Source organism: Oncorhynchus nerka, linkage group LG26, assembly GCF_034236695.1.
Source record: "Oncorhynchus nerka isolate Pitt River linkage group LG26, Oner_Uvic_2.0, whole genome shotgun sequence".
In the NCBI taxonomy this organism is placed as follows: domain Eukaryota; kingdom Metazoa; phylum Chordata; class Actinopteri; order Salmoniformes; family Salmonidae; genus Oncorhynchus; species Oncorhynchus nerka.
Genome location: NC_088421.1, coordinates 40541232 through 40559996, shown reverse-complemented (window position 1 = coordinate 40559996; position 18765 = coordinate 40541232). Strand labels below are relative to the sequence as shown.

Here is an 18765-nt window from a genome sequence, read left to right as displayed (position 1 = left end):
GGTGACGCTTCCCCTTGGTGCAGATCTAGGATCAGCTTCCCCTCCCTCAATCCTAACCTTAACCATTAGTGAGGGAAATGATCAGTGTATAGGTCAACTTCACCCTACTCCTTCACAACCCACCACTACCAGGATTTCAGGATGTTTATGTTGTGTGTGTTGGTTTAGCAGAGAGGCCCAGTCTATTGCTCTTCCCCCTGTACCAGAGTAGGGCACCGGTTGAACCCCTACTCCCCCTGTACCAGAGCACAGCACCGGTTCAACTGCTGCTCCCCCTGTACCAGAGCACAGCACCGGTTCAACTGCTCCTCCCCTGTACCAGAGCACAGCACCGGTTCAACTGCTCCTCCCCTTGTACCAGAGCACAGCACCGGTTCAACTGCTCCTCCCCCTGTACCAGAGAACAGCACCGGTTCAACTGCTGCTCCCCCTGTACCAGAGAACAGCACCGGTTTAACTGCTGCTCCCCCTGTACCAGAGTAGGGCACCGGTTCAACTGCTGCTCCCCCTGTACCAGAGCACAGCACCGGTTCAACTGCTGCTCCCCCTGTACCAGAGCACAGCACCGGTTGAACCCCTACTCCCCCTGTATCAGAGTAGGGCACCGGTTGAACCCTTCCCCTGTACCAGAGCACAGCACCGGTTGCTCCCCCTGTACCAGAGCACAGCACCGGTTGAACCCCTACTCCCCCTGTACCAGAGCACAGCACCGGTTGAACCCCTACTCCCCCTGTACCAGAGCACAGCACCGGTTGAACCCCTACTCCCCCTGTACCAGAGCACAGCACCAGTTGAACCCCTACTCCCCCTGTACCAGAGCACAGCACCGGTTGAACCCCTACTCCCCCTGTACCAGAGCACAGTACTGGTTCCCAGCCGCTGGAACCTGTATACATGTGTGAGCTGAGCTCCATCTCTAGGCCTATACAGCACACTTACTATAAAAACCACCAGCTCCTCTCTCTGCCTTGTGCTGACAATGACACACACACACACACACACACACACGCGCGTAAGGGCTTGCATGGAAGCACACACGTGCATGCGTATAAACACACACCTTTAGAAGTTCCTTTCTCATAGGTCAGCTAGAGTCATTTCCCCTGGCCCAGTTGAAACCACATGGGCTGGATCATGAGACCACGTCTCTAGCTAGGGAGTCGATCTGTATGATCCTGTTAACCTTAAAGGGAATCTTTATATTCATCTCCAGCACCACCACAACATCACCATATGTGAAAGTGGCACGTTTCTGTGTTTTGTAGTAAAAAAACAGGAAGATAGTGTTTCCAATGACATCAACATGCCGTCTCACAATTGGTCAAAATGACACGATGCACACCGATGATGTCATTGGAAACACTCATCTTCCTCTATCGTTTTTACCACAAAACATAGAACCCTGTCATTTTCACAGATGTTGATGTTGGGGTGGTGCTGGAGATGATGAATATAAAGTAGAAACCTGGTGAAGGTTCCCTTTAAGGGAGAGATCCTAGGGGGTTAATGACTAGCTATTGATGATGTAGGTCCCAGAAGGGTCTGTCTTCCTACCACTGTAGGAGCCTTTATATCAACGTTGGGATGTAACTGTTTTCATCATCTCAATGTGTCTAGTAGAGGTCGACCGGCATGGCCGATTAATTAGGGCCGTTTTCATAATAATCGTTAATCGGTTACATTGCTCTCCACGAGGAGACTGCGTGGCAGGCTGACTACCTGTTACACGAGTGCAGCAAGGAGCCAAGGTAAGTTGCTAGCTAGCATTAAACTGATCTTATAAAAACAATCTTAACATAATCACTAGTTAACTACACATGGTTGATGATATTACTAGTTTAACTAGCTTGTCCAGCGTTGCATATAATCAATGCGGTGCCTGTTCATTTATCATCCAATCACAGCCTACTTCACCAAACGGGTGATGATTTAACAAAGGTGCATTCGTGAAAAAAGCACAACCATGAACATCAATGCCTTTCTTAAAATCAATACACAGAAGTACATTTTTTTAAACCTGCAATATTAACTAGGGAAATTGTGTCACTTCTCTTGCGTTCATTGCACACAGAGTCAGGGTTTATGCAACAGTTTGGGCCGCCCGGCTCGTTGCGAACTAATTTGCCAGAATTGTACATAATTATGACATAACATTGAAGGTTGTGCAATGTAACAGCAACATTTAGACTTAGGGTTGCCACCCATTAGATAAAATACAGAACGGTTCCATATTTCACTGAAAGAATAAACGTTTTGTTTTCTAAATGATAGTTTCTGGATTTGAACATATTAATGACCAAAGGCTCATATTTCTGTGTTTATTATATTATAATTAAGTCTATGATTTGATATTTGAAAGAGCAGTCTGACTGAGCCGTGGTAGGCAGCAGCAGGCTCGTAAGCATTCATTCAAACAGCACTTTACTGTGTTTGCCAGCAGCTGTTTATGACTTCAAGCCTATGAACCCAGAGATTAGGCTGGCAGTACTAAAGTGCCTATTAGAACATCCAATAGTCAAAGGTATATGAAATACAAAATGGTATAGAGAGAAATAGTTGACGCTTCATAATTCCTATAATAACTGAAACCTAATATTTCTTTACTGGGAATATTGAAGAAGTGGGAATATTGAACCACCAGCTTTCATATGTTCTGAGCAAGGAACTTAAACTTCAGCTTTTTTGTTGTTTTATTATTATTTTCGACTTACTAAGGTTGTTGTCGTCTCATCCAAACTACTAGCTAACGTATTGTTATTATAAAGCTGTATTATTGTCTGAAAGGGGAAGTGAGACTCTTGCTGCTCCCAAATGGCACCCAGGCTTATAGTGCTCTACTTTGTACCAGGGTCCGTAGCTCTCTGAGACTCTGGGCATTGAGGTAGTGGCTCTCTGAGACTCTGGGCTTTGAGGTAGTGGCTCTCTGAGACTCTGGGCTTTGAGGTAGTGGCTCTCTGAGACTCTGGGCTTTGAGGTAGTGGCTCTCTGAGACTCTGGGCTTTGAGGTAGTGGCTCTCAGACTCTGGGCTTTGAGGTAGTGGCTCTCTGAGACTCTGGGCTTTGAGGTAGTGGCTCTCAGACTCTGGGCTTTGAGGTAGTGGCTCTCTGAGACTCTGGGCTTTGAGGTAGTGGCTCTCAGACTCTGGGCTTTGAGGTAGTGGCTCTCAGACTCTGGGCTTTGAGGAAGTGGCTCTCTGAGACTCTGGGCTTTGAGGTAGTGGCTCTGAGACTCGGTGAGGTAGTGGCTAGCTGTGACTGGCTTTGAGGTAGTGGCTCTCTGAGACTCTGGGCTTTGAGGTAGTGGCTCTCAGACTCTGGGCTTTGAGGTAGTGGCTCTCAGACTCTGGGCTTTGAGGTAGTGGCTCTCAGACTCTGGGCTTTGAGGTAGTGGCTCTCTGAGACTCTGGGCTTTGAGGTAGTGGCTCTCTGCGACTCTGGGCTTTGAGGTAGTGGCTCTCTGAGACTCTGGGCTTTGAGGTAGTGGCTCTCTGCGACTCTGGGCTTTGAGGTAGTGGCTCTCTGGGCTTTGAGGTAGTGGCTCTCTGCGACTCTGGGCTTTGTGGTAGTGGCTCTCTGCGACTCTGGGCATTGAGGTAGTGGCTCTCAGACTCTGGGCTTTGAGGTAGTGGCTCTCTGAGACTCTGGGCTTTGAGGTAGTGGCTCTCTGAGACTCTGGGCTTTGAGGTAGTGGCTCTCTGCTGGGCTTTGAGGTAGTGGCTCTCTGGGCTTTGAGGTAGTGGCTCTCTCTGGGCTTTGAGGTAGTGGCTTTGAGGTGAGTGGCTCTCTGCGACTCTGGGCTTTGAGGTAGTGGCTCTCAGACTCTGGGCTTTGAGGTAGTGGCTCTCTGAGACTCTGGGCTTTGAGGTAGTGGCTCTCTGAGACTCTGGGCTTTGAGGTAGTGGCTCTCAGACTCTGGGCTTTGAGGTAGTGGCTCTCTGAGACTCTGGGCGTTGAGGTAGTGGCTCTCAGACTCTGGGCGTTGAGGTAGTGGCTCTCTGAGACGGTGAAGTATGTAGCTGTGACTGGTGACAGAAGCCCAGACTCATAAGCCTGAGTCATAACAAGAGCTCATGTAGCCTAGTGCCCACCCACTGTCCCTCTAGAGATGGTAAGAGAGGACTTCACAGAGTCACTAGTCAAACAACGACATTGTGCATTCACTTTCAAGAACCATTCCTCTTGTATTCGTACATGTATTCTTCATCTCAGTATCAGAGTAGGAGGTTGTCATAGCTACGGAGATTGTACTTTGATAACTGTCAGTACAGTGTAATGACATCATGGAATATACGTTCATACATAACAGTCACGTTTGTTGTGTTGAAAGGCTCCATATTTGTCTGAGGGTCTCTTGTTAAGATCTGAATACAACTCTGAGCTTGGTATGCCGGAATACACTACCTTCTCAGATGAAGAACTGTGTGTGTGTGTGTTTGTGTGTGTGTGTGTTTCAGTGCAAGTGTGTGTGTTTCAGTGCAAGTGTGTGTGTGTTTCAGTGCGAGTGTGTGTGTGTGTGTTTCAGTGCAAGTGTGTGTTTCAGTGCGAGTGTGTGTGTGTGTGTTTCAGTGCAAATGTGCGTTGCAGTGCGAGTGTGTGTGTTTCAGTGTGAGTGGGGGGAGTGGGGGGAAGAAATGAAAAGAAGAGAAGGAATAGAGGATGACCACTGGGTGGAGCCTCTATGTTAATGATAGCCACGGCAGAGGAGAGAGAGAGAGGACTGAGCAAGAGGGGAGGGAGGGATGGGGTTGGGAGAGAGAGAGAGAGAGACTGAGCAAGAGGGGAGGGAGGGATGGGGTTGGGAGAGGGAGAGAGAGAGAGAGGGACTGAGCAAGAGGGGAGGGAGAGATGGGGTTGGGAGAGAGAGAGAGAGAGACTGAGCAAGAGGGGAGGGAGGGATGGGGTTGGGAAAGAGAGAGAGAGAGAGAGAGAGGAGGGTGTGTGAATAAGTGTTTCTCTCCAGATGGACTGTGGCTGGCTGTGTGCTTGGAGCAGACAGGCTGCATAGTGAGTTCTGTGTGGTACAGTAGAGTTGACAGACAGCACCTCTCTCTTTCTGGTCTGCTGGAGGAGCCGGCTGCCTCCCTCCCTCTCTCCTTCGCTGGCCATGCTGTCGCTAGGCTTAACAGGCGGACTAGCTGATTGAGGAGAGCGAGGTACCCAACGGATAGGAGAGGGGGAAGACAGGAGCTGACGTACTTTAAAGGATTGTTCACCCAGGTTAGTCATTTTGATTTGTTACAATGTGATTATTGTCATTATTAGCTGTCTGTAGCATTTCATTTAATTCATTGCGTCTGTGTGGGGTGTGTTTGTGTACACTTTTCCTTTAAAAGCAAATACAGAATTGAACTCTGTACAATTTTAAAGTGTGTGTGAGATTGCATTCATTCGTGTTTGTGTGTGCATGTGTTCGCATGCGTCTGTTTTCACACACACACACACACACACACACACACACACACACACACACACACACAATCCATTTTCATTGCTGCAGTAATAACATCTGCCAGGCTGGAGATAATGCATCTAAGTCAGATCAATACAATACTATTCTGTTATGAGCACTGAAATACTGTCTGATGAAGAATGGACCTGCTACTCAATACAATAAAATACAATACAATACTATTCTGTTATGAGCACTGAAATACTGTCTGATGAAGAATGGACCTGTTACACAATACAATACAATACTATCCTGTTATGAGCACTGAAATACTGTCTGATGAAGGATAGACCTGTTACACAATACAATACAATACAATACTATCCTGTTATGAGCACTGAAATACTGTCTGATGAAGGATAGACCTGTTACACAATACAATACAATACAATACTATCCTGTTATGAGCACTGAAATACTGTGATGAAGGATGGATACAATACAATACAATACTATCCTGTTATGAGCACTGAAATACTGTCTGATGAAGGATGGACCTGTTACACAATACAATACAATACAATACTATCCTGTTATGAGCACTGAAATACTGTCTGATGAAGGATGGACCTGTTACACAATACAATACAATACAATACTATCCTGTTATGAGCACTGAAATACTGTCTGATGAAGGATAGACCTGTTACACAATACAATACAATACAATACTATCCTGTTATGAGCACTGAAATACTGTGATGAAGGATGGACCTGTTACACAATACAATACTATCCTGTTATGAGCACTGAAATACTGTGATGATGGATGGACCTGCTACAATACAATACAATACTATCCTGTTATGAGCACTGAAATACTGTCTGATGAAGAATGGACCTGCTACTCAATACAATACTATCCTGTTATGAGCACTGAAATACTGTGATGAAGGATGGACCTGCTACTCAATACAATACTATCCTGTTATGAGCACTGAAATACTGTCTGATGAAGAATGGACCTGCTACTCAATACAATACAATACAATACAATACAATACAATACTATCCTGTTATGAGCACTGAAATACTGTCTGATGAAGGATGGACCTGCTACTCAATACAATACTATCCTGTTATGAGCACTGAAATACTGTCTGATGAAGAATGGACCTGCTACTCAATACAATACAATACAATACTATCCTGTTATGAGCACTGAAATACTGTGATGAAGAATGGACCTGTTACACAATACAATACTATCCTGTTATGAGCACTGAAATACTGTGATGAAGGATGGACCTGCTACAATACAATACAATACTATCCTGTTATGAGCACTGAAATACTGTCTGATGAAGAATGGACCTGCTACTCAATACAATACTATCCTGTTATGAGCACTGAAATACTGTCTGATGAAGAATGGACCTGCTACTCAATACAATACAATACTATCCTGTTATGAGCACTGAAATACTGTGATGAAGAATGGACCTGCTACTCAATACAATACTATCCTGTTATGAGCACTGAAATACTGTCTGATGAAGAATGGACCTGCTACTCAATACAATACAATACAATACAATACAATACTATCCTGTTATGAGCACTGAAATTCTGTCTGATGAAGGATGGACCTGCTACTCAATACAATACTATCCTGTTATGAGCACTGAAATACTGTCTGATGAAGGATGGACCTGCTACTCAATACAATACTATCCTGTTATGAGCACTGAAATACTGTCTGATGAAGGATGGACCTGCTACTCAATACAATACTATCCTGTTATGAGCACTGAAATACTGTCTGATGAAGGATGGACCTGCTACTCAATACAATACTATCCTGTTATGAGCACTGAAATTCTGTCTGATGAAGGATGGACCTGCTACTCAATACAATACTATCCTGTTATGTGCACTGAAATACTGGGATGAAGAATGGACCTGCTACTCAATACAATACTATCCTGTCATGAGCACTGAAATACTGTCTGATGAAGAATGGACCTGCTACTCAATACAATACTATCCTGTTATGAGCACTGAAATACTGTCTGATGAAGAATGGACCTGCTACTCAATACAATACAATACTATCCTGTTATGAGCACTGAAATACTGGGATGAAGAATGGACCTGCTACTCAATACAATACTATCCTGTCATGAGCACTGAAATACTGTCTGATGAAGAATGGACCTGTTACTCAATACAATACTATCCTGTCATGAGCACTGAAATACTGTCTGATGAAGAATGGACCTGCTACTCAATACAATACTATCCTGTCATGAGCACTGAAATACTGTCTGATGAAGAATGGACCTGTTACTCAATACAATACTATCCTGTTATGAGCACTGAAATAGCTGATGAAGAATGGACTGCTACTCAATACAAACTATCCTGTTATGAGCACTGAAATACTGTCTGATGAAGAATGGGATCCTGTTATGAGCACTGAAATACTGTCTGATGAAGAATGGACCTGCTACTCAATACAATACTATCCTGTCATGAGCACTGAAATACTGTCTGATGAAGGATGGACCTGTTACTCAATACAATACAATACAGTCCTGTTTTGAGCAAGGAAATATTTATTGGCCTATTTTTGGGTCGGCTAATAAAAGGTGAAAGGTAGGTTAATATCTTGGTAGGCTAATAAAAAGGTGAAAGGTAGGCTAATATCTAGGTAGGCTAATAAAAGGTGAAAGGTAGGCTAATATCTTGGTAGGCTAATAAAAGGTGAAAGGTAGGCTAATATCTAGGTAGGCTAATAAAAGGTGAAAGGTAGGCTAATAAAAGGTGAAAGGTAGGCTAATATCTAGGTAGGCTAATAAAAGGTGAAAGGTAGGCTAATATCTTGGTAGGCTAATAAAAGGTGAAAGGTAGGCTAATATCTAGGTAGGCTAATAAAAGGTGAAAGGTAGGCTAATATCTAGGTAGGCTAATAAAAGGTGAAAGGTTCAGTTAGCATCCAGGCGTTTATGACCAGGTTGTAGAACGGTGGATAGTTCAGGTTCTGCTCCGTTATACCAGGGCAGCAGATGATTCCACAGAATAACATGGTCTGTAGGTGTTCTTTAGACAGTGGTGGTGGTGTTTTTTCAGGAGGAATTCAGCTTCAGTTTTGGTCAGAACTGATAGCCTGGTCCCAGATCTGTTTGTGCTATATAGCCAGCTCCTATCGTCTCATGGTCTCCTACGGTTCTACAGCATAAACAAGTCTGGGACCAGGCTAGGAGTTGTTCCTGGGACTGAGAAAAATAAAGCCCCTAGAGCCAAGGATACGGAACTTTCCTTGTTGAAGGAATGTCACGGTCCTGGCTGTTCTTCTAAAGCAGAGCATGTGAGCAGAGTTGAGCGGTCTGAAATCCAGCTCCTCATGGAGAGGTGCTTGTGCTCTTCACGTCCTTTCCATCCGCTCCTCTTAAAACCTCTCCTCGCTCACAGGAAAATACTGCTGCTCCAAATTCACTCCATTCATTACACTCACAATTAAACTATTTTTTCTGAATGGTAGGTCCTATTTACCTGGACCTACCATTCGGTTTTAAAGTATTGAAACCAAACCATATGATTTGAATGAAAATTATTATAATGAAAAACATGAAAAGGTGAATGTAAGAAGCGCTCATCATTTCAAATAGGCCACATGTCATATTAAACAGCATATAACCACTCTAAATAGGTCAGGAGCCAGACAGGGAGACGAAGAAGGAACCAAAATGAATTATTTAAGCTGTATTATTTCAATTATTTCAAGGCTACAGCTACAAAGAAATACATAGGGAAGCATTTGGGAGTGTGACACACTAAGCTGTCAGGGACATTAAGCACTCAGCATTTAAACAACGTTTAGTTGTATTCAATCATTATATTCTATACATTACACATATAGACTGTGACTTACTAATTATTTACAAATGAAATAAATGCCTTATTGTGCTCCATCTACAGTGCCTTTAAATGTATCTTTAGAAACATGTGTTTGGCCAGAGTCCCATGTGATGGTGTCTGGAGAGCAGGTCAGCAGTGGAGAACATCCTCTCAGACCTGGCAGAGCCACTGGGGATGATAACACCTTCGGGCTGCTCTTGCCAGGCTGGGCAGAGATGCATACTTGTTTTTGTCAGTCGGCGTAAAGGATTTGAGGCCTATTTTATAGATAATAGAAGGGAAATGTTATAGTTAACTACCCACCTCGTTCCTTTCTTTTTACATGAGCACGTAGTAAGTACACCATCATGCTTTCAGGATGCCTTTTCAGATTCCACAATGATTCCACAATGATTCTTTCCCTCTCTTCTTTAGTTGTGGACACTACATCACCACACTCCCTCTCTTCTTTAGTTGTGAACACTACATCACCACACTCCCTCTCTTCTTTAGTTGTGGACACTACATCACCACACTCCCTCTCTTCTTTAGTTGTGGACACTACATCACCACACTCCCTCTCTTCTTTAGTTGTGGACACTACATCACCACACTCCCTCTCTTCTTTAGTTGTGACACTACATCACCACACTCCCTCTCTTCTTTAGTTTTGGACACTACATCACCACACTCCCTCTCTTCTTTAGTTTGGACACTACATCACCACACTCCCTCTCTTCTTTAGTTGTGGACACTACATCACCACACTCCTCTCTTCTTTAGTTGTGGACACTACATCACCACACTCCCTCTCTTCTTTAGTTGTGGACACTACACCACCACACTCCCTCTCTTCTTTAGTTGTGGACACTACATCACCACACTCTCTCTCTTCTTTAGTTGTGGACACTACATCACCACACTCCCTCTCTTCTTTAGTTGTGGACACTACACCACCACACTCCCTCTCTTCTTTAGTTGTGGACACTACATCACCACACTCTCTCTCTTCTTTAGTTGTGGACACTACACCACCACACTCCCTCTCTTTCTCTTGGTCCTCATCTTGGTCCTCAAGTCACCTTGATTTTTCACCTGTGTGTTTTTATCAGTTTCTTTATGATAATATTTAGTGAACTCCGTGACAGTAGCTAAAGCACGGGGCTGCAGCAGCACACACACAGTGCATGCTGGGCCGGGCATGCACTGAGCTCGTGAAGTGAGCGGTACTGGAGCGGTACTGGAGCAGTAATGGAGCTGTAATGGAGTGGCAATGGAGTGGTACTGGAGCAGTACTGGAGCAGTAATGGAGCAGTAAGCAGCAATGGAGCTGTAATGGAGTGGTAATGGAGCTGTAATGGAGCGGTAATGGAGCTGTAATGGAGCGGTAATGGAGCTGTAATGGAGCGGTAATGGAGCTGTAATGGAGCGGTAATGGAGCTGTACTGGAGCTGTAATGGAGTGGTAATGGAGCTGTAATGGAGCAGTAATGGAGCAGCAATGGAGCTGTAATGGAGCGGTACTGGAGTGGTAATGGAGCAGCAATGGAGCTGCAATGGAGTGGTAATGGATCTGTAATGGAGTGGTAATGGAGCTGTAATGGAGCGGTAATGGAGCTGTAATGGAGCGGTAATGGAGCTGTACTGGAGCTGTACTGGAGCTGTAATGGAGTGGTAATGGAGCTGTAATGGAGCAGCAATGGAGCTGTAATGGAGCGGTAATGGAGCGGTAATGGAGCAGTAATGGAGCTGTAATGGAGCTGTAATGGAGCTGTAATGGAGCTGTAATGGAGCTGTAATGGAGCTGTAATGGAGCTGTAATGGAGCTGTAATGGAGTGGTAATGGAGCTGTAATGGAGCTGTAATGGAGCTGTAATGGAGTGGTAATGGAGCAGTAATGGAGCAGCAATGGAGCTGTAATGGAGTGGTAATGGAGCTGTAATGGAGTGGTAATGGAGCTGTAATGGAGCTGTAATGGAGCTGTAATGGAGTGGTAATGGAGTGGTAATGGAGCTGTAATGGAGCTGTAATGGAGTGGTAATGGAGCTGTACTGGAGCTGTAATGGAGCTGTAATGGAGCAGCAATGGAGTGGTAATGGAGCTGTAATGGAGCAGTAATGGAGCAGCAATGGAGCTGTAATGGAGCGGTACTGGAGTGGTAATGGAGCGGGCGAGATGTCCGACACTCCTGCCTTTGGGAAAGTCACTCCAAAATGGGCACGCTACACTCCTCTCTCCTCTGACATACTCTGATCTACACACAGAGGATCTGTGATCATCCCACTGACTCGTCACACAGCTTCTGTGTTCTCCTGCCATCCACCCATTCACTGTCCCACACCTCCCCAGACAAACACAGAGCCTGTTCCCCTTCCTCCTCTCCTCCTCCCTACCACCTCCTCACCAGGCCAGGTTGAGACTGAGTCCATTGTGTCTCTGTGTGGTCCATAACTGATGATATCATCATGGTGGTTCTGTCCGGTCCGGTGCTGAATGACAGGGTGAAGTAAAGGGTAGTGTGTGTCTACGAGAGGTGACACAGGTCAGCCTGAAGGTCAGTGGGCTGTAGGTAAGAAGGAGGCTGTGTTTTGGGCTCTGTGCCCAGTGCCACGTTGTCTGCATCTGACTGACTGACTGACTGCCTTGTAAAGGGGGTCTTGTCAGGGGGTGTGCGTCTGTCTGTGTCCGTGGATGCTTGCATGTGTTGGACTGGGCCTCTCTTCCAAAATATGTGAAGGGGAGGGAACAGGGAGTCTATAGCTGCACCACTGAAGAGATCCAGTGAGATGTGGAGATTAAAGAGCAATGCCCCGTCTCTTTATAAATCACCTGTTCAGGCAGACAACCGCTCTGGTAAATGAGATCCCATATCAATAGACCTGTAGCTAGTGTGCTGTGACTGAGTCTATCTATGTATCTGTTTAAATGCATTGTGTTTCACCATGAAGTGAAGCATGCTGGACACTAGGCTCCCTGATTGGTTTAGGCAATTCTATAGAGACTTTTGGTGGGGAGGGGTACTGAACTGGACATTAGCTATGCTTTTAGCTGGGGTGGATGGATGCTCTCTACTCTCCCCTTCTGCACAAGCCATGAGGTAGAGGGGGATGACAGACAGACAGACAGGACCAGGGCTCACTGTGGTTACATTGCATTTTGGAGATAAGATGGGACAGTAGGAGTAAGGGGGGAAAAGGAGAGGAAGAGGGTAATCAGGTCTAATGGAACTCTGAAAGGCCAGATGGGTGCTGCTGGTTCAATGGAAAAGATAATGGTTCAGTCCCAAATGGAACCCTATGCCCTTTAAAGTGCACTAATTTTGGCTAGGGTCGATAGGGGTGCACTGTGTAGGGAATAGGGTGCCATTTGGGATGCACCCATGGAGGAGAAACACTAAGCAGCATAATGAAAGGAGTCTATTCCTGGAACACGTACCGATTACTACACATTACTACACATCCTCCCTGGAACACTTACTGATTACTACACATTACTACACATCCTCACTACACACTTACTGATTACTACACATTACTACACATCCTCCCTACACACGTACTGATTACTACACATTACTACACATCCTCCCTGGAACACTTACTGATTACTACACATTACTACACATCCTCACTACACACTTACTGATTACTACACATTACTACACATCCTCACTACACACGTACTGATTACTACACATTACTACACATCCTCACTACACACTTACTGATTACTACACATTACTACACATCCTCACTACACACTTACTGATACTACACATCCTCACTACACACTTACTGATTACTACACATTACTACACATCCTCACTACACACGTACTGATTACTACACATTACTACACATCCTCACTACACACTTACTGATTACTACACATTACTACACATCCTCACTACACACGTACTGATTACTACACATTACTACACATCCTCCCTGGAACACTTACTGATTACTACACATTACTACACATCCTCCCTACACACTTACTGATTACTACACATTACTACACATCCTCCCTACACACTTACTGATTACTACACATTACTACACATCCTCACTACACACGTACTGATTACTACACATTACTACACATCCTCACTACACACGTACTGATTACTACACATTACTACACATCCTCACTACACACTTACTGATTACTACACATTACTACACATCCTCCCTGGAACACTTACTGATTACTACACATTACTACACATCCTCACTACACACTTACTGATTACTACACATTACTACACATCCTCCCCTACACACTTACTGATTACTACACATCCTCCCTACACACTTACTGATTACTACACATCCTCCCTACACACTTACTGATTACTACACATTACTACACATCCTCCCTGGAACACTTACTGATTACTACACATTACTACACATCCTCCCTACACATCCTCCCTACACACTTACTGATTACTACACATCCTCCCTACACACTTACTGATTACTACACATTACTACACATCCTCCCTGGAACACTTACTGATTACTACACATTACTACACATCCTCACTACACACTTACTGATTACTACACATTACTACACATCCTCCCTGGAACACTTACTGATTACTACACATTACTACACATCCTCCCTGGAACACTTATTGATTACTACACATTACTACACATCCTCCCTACACACTTACTGATTACTACACATTACTACACATCCTCCCTGGAACACTTACTGATTACTACACATCCTCACTACACACTTACTGATTATTACACATTACTACACATCCTCCCTGGAACACTTACTGATTACTACACATTACTACACATCCTCACTACACACTTACTGATTACTACACATCCTCCCTACACACTTACTGATTACTACACATTACTACACATCCTCCCTACACACTTACTGATTACTACACATTACTACACATCCTCACTACACACGTACTGATTACTACACATTACTACACATCCTCACTACACACGTACTGATTACTACACATTACTACACATCCTCACTACACACTTACTGATTACTACACATTACTACACATCCTCACTACACACTTACTGATTACTACACATTACTACACATCCTCCCTGGAACACTTACTGATTACTACACATTACTGATTACACATCCTCACTGGAACACTTACTGATTACTACACATTACTACACATCCTCCTCATCCTGGAACACTTACTGATTACTACACATCCTCCCTACACACTTACTGATTACTACACATTATCACATCCCCTACACACTTACTGATTACTACACATTACTACACATCCTCCCTACACATCCTCCCTACACACTTACTGATTACTACACATCCTCCCTACACACTTACTGATTACTACACATTACTACACATCCTCCCTGGAACACTTACTGATTACTACACATTACTACACATCCTCACTACACACTTACTGATTACTACACATCCTCACTACACACTTACTGATTATTACACATTACTACACATCCTCCCTGGAACACTTACTGATTACTACACATTACTACACATCCTCACTACACACTTACTGATTACTACACATCCTCCCTACACACTTACTGATTACTACACATTACTACACATCCTCCCTGGAACACTTACTGATTACTACACATCCTCACTACACACTTACTGATTACTACACATTACTACACATCCTCCCTGGAACACTTACTGATTACTACACATTACTACACATCCTCACTACACACTTACTGATACTACACATCCTCACTACACACTTACTGATTATTACATATTACTACACATCCTCACTACACACTTACTGATTACTACACATTACTACACATCCTCACTACACACTTACTGATTACTACACATTACTACACATCCTCCCTACACACACAATAGTACAAGTATTTGCTGTATTCACATCTCTTTTCATAACTATGTTAGGCTACACACAGTATTCACCCAGTCAGCACACAGCTGTTGCCCTCTTGTAGGGAACACAATCAGTGGAGTTTCCATGTGTCTGATATGGTTACAGTAAAGCCTATCAGAGCATTAGACAGGTGTTGTGGTGCTGAGAGAGAGAGACTGTGCTCCTCTGGGTTGGGGTATACTACACACTCAGTACCCCTCTAGGTGGGTACAGGCAGTGGTATCAGGGTACATACGATTTCTGTCCAACAAGACCCCAGAGAGCGCCACTGCCCCAGGAATGTGTCCTATGTAATGAGAGGGACCTGGGACTGAACGAACACAGAGAGCGCCACTGCCCCAGGAATGTGTCCTATGTAATGAGAGGGACCTGGGACTGAACGAACACAGAGAGCGCCACTGCCCCAGGAATGTGTCCTATGTAATGAGAGGGACCTGGGACTGAACGAACATAGAGAGCGCCACTGCCCCAGGAATGTGTCCTATGTAATGAGAGGGACCTGGGACTGAACGAACACAGAGAGCGCCACTGCCCCAGGAATGTGTCCTGTGTAATGAGAGGGACCTGGGACTGAACGAACACAGAGAGCGCCACTGCCCCAGGAATGTGTCCTGTGTAATGAGAGGGACCTGGGACTGAACGAACACAGCGGCTTATTTTGGCCGTCACGTTTTTGAGCTCAACCTCCAAACTAGGTCAAATCAGATCAGGAGAGAGAGAGAGATTTCCTTTGAGCTGTCCTTTGGAATTTTGATTTCCTGATTTCCTGAGGAGATTCTCCAGTGATTTGGAAACCAGTCGTTTGGTATCTCTCCTTCCAAGATGGCAATCTGAGAGGGGGCGAGAGAGATGAATTGGATTGTGGTCCACAGTATTGCACATGCAGGAAGTTGTCAAATACTGAGGTTTGTGTACATTACATATAACACTGCAGACTCATTTACCAAACTGCTCCTCAACATAGCAGCTAAAACTCTGTCTGACTGGAGACAAAGTCTATTGGGAAATAAAACAACAACCCACATAAATGGGTCAGTTATAAATCAGGGTTCATTTAGGCTCAGTGAGAAGGAGAGCTGAAGCTCAGCCGCTAGCTGAGGCAGGTCAAACCCCAGATTAGTGTGTACCAGCACCAGACATCTGACCTCTCTTTAGAAGCCCTTTGTCATTCACTGGATTGTCTATAGTAGGTTTAACTCCAACCCTGTTCCTGGAGAGATACCGTGTTGTAGGGTTTAACTCCAACCCTGTTCCTGGAGAGTTACCGTGTTGTAGGGTTTAACTCCAACCCTGTTCCTGGAGAGTTACAGTGTTGTAGGGTTTAACTCCAAACCTGTTCCTGGAGAGTTACCTTTTTGTAGGGTTTAACTCCAACCCTGTTCCTGGAGAGTTACCGTGTTGTAGGGTTTAACTCCAACCCTGTTCCTGGAGAGTTACCTTGTTGTAGGGTTTAACTCCAACCCTGTTCCTGGAGAGTTACCTTGTTGTAGGGTTTAACTCCAACCCTGTTCCTGGAGAGTTACCTTGTTGTAGGGTTTAACTCCAACCCTGTTCCTGGAGAGTTACCTTGTTGTAGGGTTTAACTCCAACCCTGTTCCTGAAGAGATACCTTCCTGTAATGGGTTTTTCACCATTACTGAGTCAAACCAAGCTGTACTGAGCTGGTCTGTTTGTGTGTCCACCATCCACCATAGTTGCTGGAACTGGTATGAAAAGGAAAATGTGGAAAGATCTGTGCCAGAACAGTATGGTTTGGGTTGGCCCTAAAGTGTGAAAGAGACATCTGATGTCTGAGCCAGAACAGTATGGTTTGGGTTGGCCCTAAAGTGTGAAAGAGACATCTGATGTCTGAGCCAGAACAGTATGGTTTGGGTTGGCCCTAAAGTGTGAAAGAGACATCTGATGTCTGAGCCAGAACAGTATGGTTTGGGTTGGCCCTAAAGTGTGAAAGAGACATCTGATGTCTGAGCCAGAACAGTATGGTTTGGGTTGGCCCTAAAGTGTGAAAGAGACATCTGATGTCTGAGCCAGAACAGTATGGTTTGGGTTGGCCCTAAAGTGTGAAAGAGACATCTGATGTCTGAGCCAGAACAGTATGGTTTGGGTTGGCCCTAAAGTGTGAAAGAGACATCTGATGTCTGAGCCAGAACAGTATGGTTTGGGTTGGCCCTAAAGTGTGAAAGAGACATCTGATGTCTGAGCCAGAACAGTATGGTTTGGGTTGGCCCTAAAGTGTGAAAGAGACATCTGATGTCTGAGCCAGAACAGTATGGTTTGGGTTGGCCCTAAAGTGTGAAAGACACATCTGATGTCTGAGCCAGAACAGTATGGTTTGGGTTGGCCCTAAAGTGTGACAGAGACATCTGATGCCTGAGCCAGAACAGTATGGTTTGGGTTGGCCCTAAAGTGTGAAAGAGACATCTGATGTCTGAGCCAGAACAGTTTTCTTCGGCTGGACACTGTTTATCTCCCTACCTTCCTGTGAGCCACCCAGAGGCCCATGGTGTTACTGTGGCCAAGATATTTGGACTGTCAACAGAGTTAGTTTCTATCGGCTGTTCTACCTGGTAGATAGTGTTACTGTTTTATTATGGAGAGTTTCAGAGGAAACATAATGGGTTGTGAGAGTGCTGACACAGCGCCAAGCACAGCAGGGGTGAACAGTAAGCCTGAGGTGTGTGTGTTTCCCCTGAATGGCCTGCTTTCCAGGCAGTACTAGGCCCTAGAAAACAGGACGTGGGCGGCGTGTCTCTCTCATCCCACGCTCTGTCAGGCCTCTCCCTCTGGTTGGCTACTGTGAGACTGAGATTGGCTGTCGTCACGCTGACCTCTGACCTCTGGCGATGTATTGAACTGTTCCAGTAAATGCAGGGTTTTTCTGAGATACAGAGAGGGGAGATTCTGTGTTCTCCACCTAATGATGAATGTGATGTCACTTTGTTATCTCATTTAACATTTTTACATTTAAGTCATTTAGCAGACGCTCTTATCCAGAGCGACTTACAAATTGGTGCATTCACCTTATGACATCCAGTGGAACAGCCACTTTACAATAGTGCATCTAAATCTTTTAAGGGGGGTGAGAAGGATTACTTTATCCTATCCTAGGTATTCCTTAAAGAGGTGGGGTTTCAGGTGTCTCCGGAAGGTGGTGATTGACTCCGCTGTCCTGGCGTCGTGAGGGAGTTTGTTCCACCATTGGGGGGCCAGAGCAGCGAACAGTTTTGACTGGGCTGAGCGGGAACTGTACTTCCTCAGTGGTAGGGAGGCGAGCAGGCCAGAGGTGGATGAACGCAGTGCCCTTGTTTGGGTGTAGGGCCTGATCAGAGCCTGGAGGTACTGAGGTGCCGTTCCCCTCACAGCTCCGTAGGCAAGCACCATGGTCTTGTAGCGGATGCGAGCTTCAACTGGAAGCCAGTGGAGAGAGCGGAGGAGCGGGGTGACGTGAGAGAACTTGGGAAGGTTGAACACCAGACGGGCTGCGGCGTTCTGGATGAGTTGTAGGGGTTTAATGGCACAGGCAGGGAGCCCAGCCA

The 18765-nt window shown here is 45.0% G+C and overlaps 1 protein-coding gene and 1 pseudogene across 4 annotated transcripts in view; one reads left to right on the top strand and one right to left on the bottom strand.

The window, feature by feature from the left end:
- Positions 1-18765, top strand: part of cyth1a (cytohesin 1a) — a 141814-nt gene that overhangs the window by 50243 nt on the left and 72806 nt on the right. The window contains exon 1 of one of the 4 annotated variants that reach the window (XM_065010680.1): positions 4979-5217. The exons of the other annotated variants lie outside the window; for them this stretch is intronic. The gene's annotated coding sequence lies outside the window, so the exon portion shown is untranslated. Of the gene's footprint in view, positions 1-4978; positions 5218-18765 lie in introns of those variants that run through there. 4 annotated transcript variants of the gene reach the window in all.
- Positions 11813-18765, bottom strand: part of LOC135564968 (RNA-binding protein 25-like) — a 14368-nt pseudogene continuing 7415 nt past the window's right edge.